A 9,642-nucleotide genomic window follows, 5' to 3' on the forward strand; every position below is an offset into this window, starting at 1 on the left:
AGAGTATACCTATTGCTCTATTACTGTCGTAAGTACACCAAGCATATTATGGAAAACACTCCAAGAGGTTTGATAGGCAGGATCTGTTTTGTCTGAAGCTGCGTTGACAGTTTAACAACAGGTTGATTTTATCAATGTGACCCACAATTTGATTTGCAATTATGGACTCAAAAATCTTACAAGGGTGACGTCAGACAGATTTGCCTATAATTTCCTCGCTCTTCTCTTTGAATTTTTTGTAAAATGGGGCCACATTACCCAATATTCATCCTTTTGGTGCCTTTCGTTGTTTTGCAGTTTTTCTAGAGTTTTCTGTAGAGTTTATATAGTGAGGAACTATCTCCTCTTTTAACTCTTTATTTTTTCTTGGATGAATCCCATCCGGGCCAGGAGATTTGAACTTGTTTAGTTTTTATATTTTGTTTTTAACGTCTTCTTCTGTCAATATTATTTTGTCAAGCGGTTCTGCCCCTTCATATTTAATAGCTGGTTCAGGGATTGAGGTAGTCTTCTTCAATTGTAGAAAACACTAGTAAAAAACTTATTCAATAACTCTGTTTTTCCAAGTCTGAGTTCACTAGGTTTCCTCTATTGTCTCTTAAGGGACTTATGCTATTTTTATTGGCTTCCTACTATTAACATGAGCAAAGAATTCTTTTGGGTTTTCCTTACAAACTGATGCAACTCTCTTTATCCTCATTTATCTTTGCATTTCTTACTAATTTGTCCACCATTCTGCAGAGTTCTTTATGCCTGCTTGCTTCTTCTGGTGTTGGGTGTGGATTCATTGATTTGTGCAATCTGTCTCTTTCTCTCATTTTTATTTTTAATTTCTCTGTTGAACCACTTAGGCTGAGAGAGGGTTGAGTTTGTTATCCCATTTGCTTTAATGGTATACATCTGGAATGTTTTCTGTGTATAGAGAGAGAGAGAGAGAGAGAGAGAGAGAGAGAGAGAGAGAGAGAGAGAGAGAGAGAGAGAGAGAGAGAATGTTCATGCATACTGAGAGAGAGAGAGAGAGAGAAGTGAGAGATGAATAGAGTGAGAAAGAGAGAGAGAGAGAGTCTCATGAATATTGAGAGATAATAAGTGTGTGTCTGTGAATGTGTGTGAGAGAGAGAGAGAGATACTGAGAGAGAGAGAGAGAGAGAGAGAGAGAGAGAGAGAGAGAGAGAGAGAAAGTTCATGAATACGTTTTGGTAGTTTAGTTCCTGAACTCGATTTCATATTACCGAGGTGACTGGTAGCAAACTAAGAAAATCTCTATAAAAATGCAAATGAAATAAAACATTTGATACCAGAGAAAATCAAGACTTTTCAGACAATTATTCTGCTACAAGTATTAGAAAAAACTACAACTACCTAGTTGCGTGATCCTGAAATTCCTCAAAGGTTGTCGTTTTTCAGACATTAATGCTGATAAGATATACTGTAAATGCATCAGGATGAAGCAGATTGTCAATCATGAAAACCTTTAAACAAAAAGTTGTTGCTTTTTAGCAAACGAACAAATTTCAGAGACACACAAGTGGAAGTATTAAGCCAATAAAAAAAAACTAATATGTTTGTAAATGGAATTGAATATAAAATTTTGGTCAGAGGCGAAGCGCTGGGACCTATGAGGTCATTCATCGCTGAAAGGGAAGCTGACAGTAAAAGGTTTTAAAGGTGCACTATGAAACAATTGTTAGGAGAGGGTTAAAGGAAAGTAAGATGGAAGAAAGAGAATATGAACGGAGGTACAGTAAAAAGAATGAAAGGGGTTGCAGCTAGGGGCCGAAGGGACGCTGTAAAGGACCTTGTAATGCCTACAGTGCACCGCATGAGGTGCACTGACGGCACTAACCCCTTACGGCGGCGATTATAAAAGTGCCACTTTTACAAGAACTCTCTCTCTCTCTCTCTCTCTCTCTCTCTCTCTCTCTCTCTCTCTCTCTCTCCACAGACCACAAACGAACAGTCAACGAGAATCTAAAATTATCGTCAAAATTTTCCAGAAAACGACGCCTTTCTTTCCGTCTCGGCTGCGTTTAACACATTTTTATATCCCCGCCGAGGATCCCCTTCTCTCCCCCTACCTCACACTTCCCCGGCAGATCAGTTGTATTGTTAAAAATATTTTGGTGGGTATACAGCATGCTGATACACCCCATTTTATGTATAGGTCATATATGTCAATAAATCGTTTGAAATTTGAAACTGAAATTGATTTGTCTCTAGAACTGTGTGTATTTCTCGAGAGATCTTCTTCGCACTAAAAGGACCTTTGAGACGCTCTTAGCCAGGACTAGCGGAGCCTCGTTATCAGGGAGTCTTGACATGCGGAAACGTAGTGCCTGACGCCAGACAAATAAAATAGAGATTACCATACATTCAAATGTTTGTTTGAGAATGGAAAATGGTACATAATTCTATACACAAGTTACGGACAGAGTTCTGATAAATATAGTTGGAAAGCTGACATTGTATTGTCCCGAAGAATATTGCGAGGACATTACGCCTTAATTTGTCGTCGGCGTTTCCAGACGATTCTTGTGCCGTTGAGAGTAATATGGAATTGGATTTGGAATTATAAATTCAGACCAAAGGCCAAACGCTAGAACCTTTGAGGTTATTCAGCACTGAAAGGTTTAACTGAGAGAAAAGAAGGTTTAAATGCGTAACAGAAGGAAAACCTCGCAGGTGCACTATGAAACAACTGTGAGAGAAGGTGGAAAGCGTGATGGAAGAGAGAGAGAGAATACGAACGGAGGTACAGCAATAGGAAAGAAAGGGGTTGTAGCTGGGGGCCGAAGAGACACTGCAAAGAGCCGTAAGTAATGCCTACAACGCACCGCGCGAGGGGCACTGCCGGCACTATCCCCCTACAAAGTCCCTTCTCGTGTTTTTGGGGGCAGCATTGTTTAAAATAAAGGAACTTCACGTTGCTGTCTGTCGAGCTTTTACATCGAGGAAAGTCATGAGAAGGGAGGAGACAATTCCTCAACTGTGACAGATGTCTCTAATTCTCTAATTCTTACATTGGCCAGTCAGAGAATCGAACTCGGGCCCAGCAGAGTGCTATCCGAGAACGATACCAACCCTTCCAATGAGGAACTAGCATAGGGTAAAGAACCATCTACGTCAATTCACTGTGAAGACAGTGAACAACTTTTGTTAATTTTAAACTGCCATTTATTCATCCTCAAGATTAGAATACGGCACCTTCCTTCAACCGTAAACCGAATTACCAGATTCGCATCCATCACCGTCTACGCCATTACGAACACAATACTCGGTGACAGGCCAGTTATCTACAAGCCAAATCAATTCTTGCTCATTCTGTTTACATACACAGTGACGCCTCCCACAGACGTCTGATGTTTTCCTCTGCTCATTCAGACGTCAACTGGAGCAGATGAATTGAATTGAATTGAATATAATGGAATACAGAATTCAGGCCAAAGGCCAAGCACTGGGCCAAGCACTGGGAGATGGAAGAGAATATGAGGAGAGGGTGGAAAGCAAGATGGAAGAGAATAGTGAAAGATGAGGTACACGGGATGGAGCAGAGAGAGCCACAGAACGATAGTGGAGTCATCCAAACCAGAGGCAAAAGTCGAGTAGTGGTGGAAGGAAACGCTGCAAAGAACCTCTGAGGACATGCAAATAATATCTATAGTGCACCGCAGTTTTGAGATGCACATTTGATTTATTTTTGTGTCTTTTCTATAACCCCTACGGGTGGAGCAGATGAGACGCGGCCACAGAGCGACTTGCACAGATTTTCACATCGAAACCACAATCTGGATTTCACGTCATACAAACCAAAGGCAAATGTCGAGTACACCTTTTGAACTCTTGTTTTTTTTTTTTTTTTTTTTTTTTGGACTTCAAATGCAAATAGAATCTACAACCTGAGGACATGCAAATAATAGAAAATACCGAAACTGCCGGGTTTTAGTTAGGAAAGGGGGGGAAGGGTAGAATCTGTGGGCGTCTCTCTCTCTCTCTCTCTCTCTCTATACCTGACTGTCTCTGTCTCTTTTCTTTGCATCTCTCTTATTCTCTCGCTCTCTCAAGTTTTAAGAGACTCGCATCAAATCGTATCATTTATCTCGTTTCTTAAAAGTATTTATTTTTCTGTCTCACATTTCTATAACGTCACCATCATCTCTTCTAAATGACCACAAAAATACAAGTCATAAAATATAAAGGAAGAGAGAGAGAGAGAGAGAAGAGAGACAGAGCACAGAGAGAGACGTTTAAACAAAGATAGAGAGGAAGTCCTGCTCCTACTCCGCATGCTTGCGCAGTCCATTTGATTCAGTATTTCCATACACACACACACAAACAGTCATCAATAAATGTTATTTCTATATAATCATCCCATCACTGCTTTCATTATATGAGCAAAATCATAAAAAAAGAACGCACCCAAAGCAAAATCTTGAATAGTTCAAAAGAAACTGCCTTATTTCCAGAAAGTCTCCGCTCATAAACTCGGAGCACGACCAGGTGGGTCGGGGATTGTGGTTTAGGTACATACCATGTAATGTCTTCAAAAATGTTATCTCACTTTCTTTGAGAGAACGACGTAATTGGCAAGTGGAAATAATTTGCAGGATCATATACCTCTTGTTATAATTGACCAATTCCCGATTTCTGTTATATATAAGTTGAACAAAAAGAGAGAATAGCCTCTCAGTAATAGACATCTTTTCCATAAACTAAAGATGTTATGACTAAAGCAGCTTAGTAGAATTCATTCATTATCCAATTAACAAGGGATAGAAAAAACTTCAAGGGTACTTTGCCTTTGCACTAATCGATATATACTCGTAAGCACGGTTGCAATGGATACAAGTTACAATCTAGACTTCAGTTTTATTGGCATACCATACAATACCTGCAATAACCCTCCTTAGTTACCTGTAGAACAGGTGGTTTCCACATTCTAAACCATTGCTGTGATTTCCTGCTTTCTCCCTGTGTGCTTCCGCAAAGTTGGTTTTCTTGACAGACTCTTTTACCACCACCAGACCTGCCGAGAGGCCTCAAGATCAGAATATTGCAAGAGACGATTTCTGTTATTACTAAACTTAATATTTTTGTTTCTATCTTAATCTACAAAACTCATCCAGTCAGCGGTGGGAGCCACGTTAACTTTAAAATTATTTGGGGTTAAGTTTTCTAGTTCTACGTATCATTAGGGCAGTTAATGACAGTTTAGTCCTCTCAAACTGGCAGAGCAATAGTTAACCACTGCCACTTTTTTTTTTAGCAATTTATATCTATCAATTCATTACTTTACCTAATAGTTTTTCATGTTAGAAAAAATTTAATTCTTTATTAAATTAACCCATATCCATCAGATGCGATTACGCTATAAAGGATCCGAAGTCCTGAATTTTGTCCCAAAACTCCACCTCTGACTGTTCCGAGTTTGTTTAACAAAGGTCATAAGCCTTCGAACTTTAAACATCAGGATATCTCTCGGGTCCAACCATGCAGCAATTACCTCTGCAGTATTAAACTGTCTCAACGTACTTTCAAGAACCTGCATACTTTGTCTGAACAGGACAACCTATTCTATTTTAATTTCAACGGTAATATAGAATTTTGGGATATTGAAACTGTACATTCTCAGTAAGCAAACAATGGTCACAGGAATATTTACCCCCACCATTTACTTGCATCACAAAGTGTAGCCAGCATTTTGTGTTGCCAGCTTTTAAACTTAATTTCAGAATTCTAAATTAGAACAATTACACTTAAAGGGAAACACTGTTCGGCTTCCCTTTAATTACAAGTTCCCAGTTCCGCTTCCCTTTAATTACAAGTTCCCAGTTCCGCTTCCCTTTAATTACAAGTTCCCAGTAGTTACCGTTCCTTTTTACCAACTCAGTCTAATTGGGCTTGCATAAGAATTCTGTCAGGCAGGAATTGTTTTAATAGATTAAAAGCTGTTACAGGTAGGTACATTTAAGAGCCAAATTACACAACCCCAGAAATTCTCTGCAACTCCAAGAGCACCTAAAGTATTCAACCAAAGTACTCACCATCCCTAGTCAAAAAGTTTAATGAAAGTCTCAAACACAGATTCATATTACATTAGGATCAGGTAGTGATGAATAAGTTTTGCAGCTTGTAAGTTTATTCTATTAAAATGAAGTTTTATGTTACTACATCAAAAATCGAACACTGAAGATCACTGCATTCCTCCTCCAATGACAGTCTTCGTAACAAGGCTTGACAACACTTAACTAGGCTTCAACAATTTCAAGAAAAACTAAGTTCTCGACGTTGCTCAATTTGCCTCCCTCTACCACACTAGTCCATCCTCGCTATCCGTACCACACTGCTGTGAGCTCTGTACAAGTTTTAAACACCTGTCAATCAGACAAAAACCAAAGGTTAGGACTAGGTTCAACTATGAATAAATGAAGATTACAAGAGATCAGTTATAAAAAACTCCAACGCCATTACTGAAAAGGCTGAAAAAACTGCTCAACATGCTGTAGTAGCCACCAACCAAGCTAAACTTTGACATGTTTTGCCACTAAGCAAAACTGCCGCAGGACAAAGATATATCTTGCAATTTTACACACCAGCCACTACCTAGTCTCATGTACAGAACCCTAAGTAACGAAAGCTCAGTATAATCATTCCTCTTAGTATGAACTTAACTCCACCAACCCCTATCAATAAAATCTTAAATTTGAGCAAAACTGATTATGCCCATTCCCAATCACATTGCATCTGATGTAAGTCGCAAGCCATTACACAAGTTCATTAAATGAAGGGGGAATTATTTGCAGTGCTTGCAGCCGTCTCCTACTTCAAGGATTGCTTACATTAAAAATCTGACAACCGAGAGATATCCTGTTACTATAAAAATACTTAATTTCGTTGACCTCATAACCCAAAATAACCCAAAATATTACTTTATAAATACAATCCTGGAACATTACTCCGTTACACTAAGCTTAAAACCTCAATTTGAAAATCTCATAACTATGAATAAACTTTAGTAAGAATAAAATCAAATAATGCTCCAAGTTACTTTAATTCTATAATATCTTTCAATACCTTTCAGTAAGTTAAGATTTATCTATTGAAGAACTTATGAAATTTTAAAAACTGCAATATTTCAGCAAGTAAACGAATGTTAATCAAGAATAACAAAATTAATCCAAGGAACTACAATGAAACTTCTAATAACTATTGAACATTGCAATACTGGTTAATATTTAACCTTTTTGTTTGACAAAAAAAAAAAAAAAAAATGCAAGCCCCCTCCTGGCGTACGGCAGACCGAAGTCCGCCGTACGTCAGGAGGGCCTCCTCCCCCAACAGGGGCTCTGCCCCTGAGGGGGGAGGAATAGCTTGCTTAGTTAAATTTGCAAAAATAAATTAGGAACATTGACTCACCTTTTGGAGCGATGAAATATACGTTACCCATGTCCGTGTGATAGATTAACATGTCTGACCGTCAGCGACTCTTGGGCAATATAGAAGTTCCGCTGATCCTGAAAAGGAACGGTTCCGTCGTAATAAAATCTATAAACTTTGAAAGACTATCAAAGTAATGTAAAAGCTGCAAGAAAGTACTATGGAAAAACTATCAATTAAAATACAGAAAACTTGTGGAAAAATAATTGCAACAAATGGGAACTATCGGAATATATCAATTGCAATGTCAAAACGGTAAAACTATTTTACAACGTACTATAGTAAAAACCTCAAAAGTTTAAAAACTGAAATACAAAGTACTAAAGTATTAAAACCCCACCAAAATCCAACGTACACTTGCCTCTCCTCGCGGACAATTGCAGCGTACACACGGACTTGCGCACACCAAAACGACAAGCAGGAACAAGCAGACTATCACCAACGAGTTCCGATACTGTTCTAAGGAAACTTCTCGCTTTTGGTCGGACGAAAACCCGAAGCTCCGACGCCAAGGACCCTAAAGGCACAGCCCAGCCGGCAGACGAGAGCTCCGTCGCTTTCCAAGTAGAACTGACACTTCGACTATTGACCCCTGGTTAGCCACTGCTCAGGAGTTTGGTTTATCAAGACACTTCTAATTATTTTCAGAAGTTTTACCACGCAAATTCTAATCATTAATGAAAATAATGTTATTTTAGGCTCTGTTAAGCGTTAATACTCGGTATGAAAAAGGGGGATGGAAGAGGGAAGGGGAGGGTGATGGAAGAGGGGAGGGGAGGGATTATAGGGAAGATAGATTCTACCGAGTCAAAGAAGTTGTGGAAAATCCGAGAGTTTCATATAAATCCTGAGATACTGGAAGAGGTCACTGTAGGATCACTAGAGGTCACTGCTGACCTACTGATCATGTAAGGCTGTATTGTCACCGGGATTGAGCAACCAAGCAAAATTTCAAGTCCATCGGAAAAAGGGAACAGGTCGAAAATTGACTGACAAGATTTGAGGACAGACAGACAGGCAGACAGACGCAGTAGTCAAGTTAAACAAAAGCATGTAAAAATATGATTCATTTTTTCTGCTTCTCTTCTTCTTCTGGTTCCTTTTGTGGTGTTTCTGTTCGCTCGAGGCGTGACATGAAATTTCTTTCACTTCTTTTCTGGAAGATCAACAAAGGCCACAAACGGCTTTTCTCCTCAGACCTTTTGTCACCGTCCTAGTGACCGGTTCTTTCGCTCTCTCTCTCTCTGTGCCTTTCTCGCTGAAAGGGGGTGAAGGAAAGAGAAAATTAGAAAAGCGATAAAAGCAAATATGAACAATGGCACCAAAAAGGAAGAATATTAAAAGACTCGGCTAAAGAGGAAGATCCAAAGAAAACGGCAAAATAAATAAGCGCCGAGTGGGACCGGGAAGCGAAGGAAGATGAAAGGAAGCCAAGAACAAGGTAACCTGTGCTAAGTTAACCTGACAGCTACACAGTATAAGGGAGAGAGAGAGAGAGAGAGAGAGAGAGAGAGAGAGAGAGAGAGAGAGAGAGAGAGAGAGAGAGAATGCGATTCACAAGTTCATGAAATTAAAGGAAACTTCTACACGGTAATAAGTCAGGACAAGAATACTGGTCATCTTTATCCCCAGCAGGTTTTGCCATAGTTGGTCTGTTTTTAATTTTCCTTTTTTCCTCTTAAAGGATTTGAAGTAGCTCTTTGTAAGCAAAAATAGAATTTTTTTACATATATCTTTTATACAACAGACTATGGAGACTCTGAAAGCGCTTGAGGTCAGTTTTCATTGCTTCGATCTATTTTGTGCATGAATCAGATATCCATAATAACCTAACTCATTAAATTTATAGGAAATATATGCAACATGAAAATTTAGTGTTTGGTATTGAAACCAATCATTTTCTTCACGACTTGTCTCTTCATTAACCAATATTGATAAAATCTCAAGGTATAAAATGGTTCTCTCTAATGAATATATAATTATAGAACTCAGCAACATTGGAAGACATGCGAAAATTATTACATACTGTATGTTGACTGTAGTGAAAGATTTTTTCCGGTTTGATTTATGATCTCGTTAGAATATGTTCACTGTCATTATACTTGTGTTTTATAGGAACTGCGCTGTTTAATATGAAAGTAGAAAAAAGGTTGAAATAGAAACCAGCTGTAAAATATCTGTGGTAGATACGTCGCTTGGTAAGGGAGA

The 9,642-nt window shown here is 38.8% G+C and overlaps 1 long non-coding RNA gene across 2 annotated transcripts; it reads right to left on the reverse strand.

Annotated features, from left to right (window-relative positions):
* Nucleotides 1-5,917: 5,917 nt before the first annotated feature.
* Nucleotides 5,918-7,927, reverse strand: LOC136853105 (uncharacterized). 2 transcript variants are annotated; one of them, XR_010857347.1, is made up of 3 exons: nucleotides 7,796-7,927; nucleotides 7,414-7,511; nucleotides 5,918-6,371 (listed from the first exon to the last, which is right to left on the reverse strand). It is a non-coding gene; the product is annotated as an uncharacterized lncRNA (long non-coding RNA). The 2 variants fall into 2 exon arrangements; XR_010857348.1 differs by having other exon boundaries at nucleotides 7,790-7,926.
* Between the last annotated feature and the right edge of the window lie 1,715 nt (nucleotides 7,928-9,642).

Source organism: Macrobrachium rosenbergii, chromosome 26 (assembly GCF_040412425.1).
Source record: "Macrobrachium rosenbergii isolate ZJJX-2024 chromosome 26, ASM4041242v1, whole genome shotgun sequence".
Taxonomy (NCBI): domain Eukaryota; kingdom Metazoa; phylum Arthropoda; class Malacostraca; order Decapoda; family Palaemonidae; genus Macrobrachium; species Macrobrachium rosenbergii.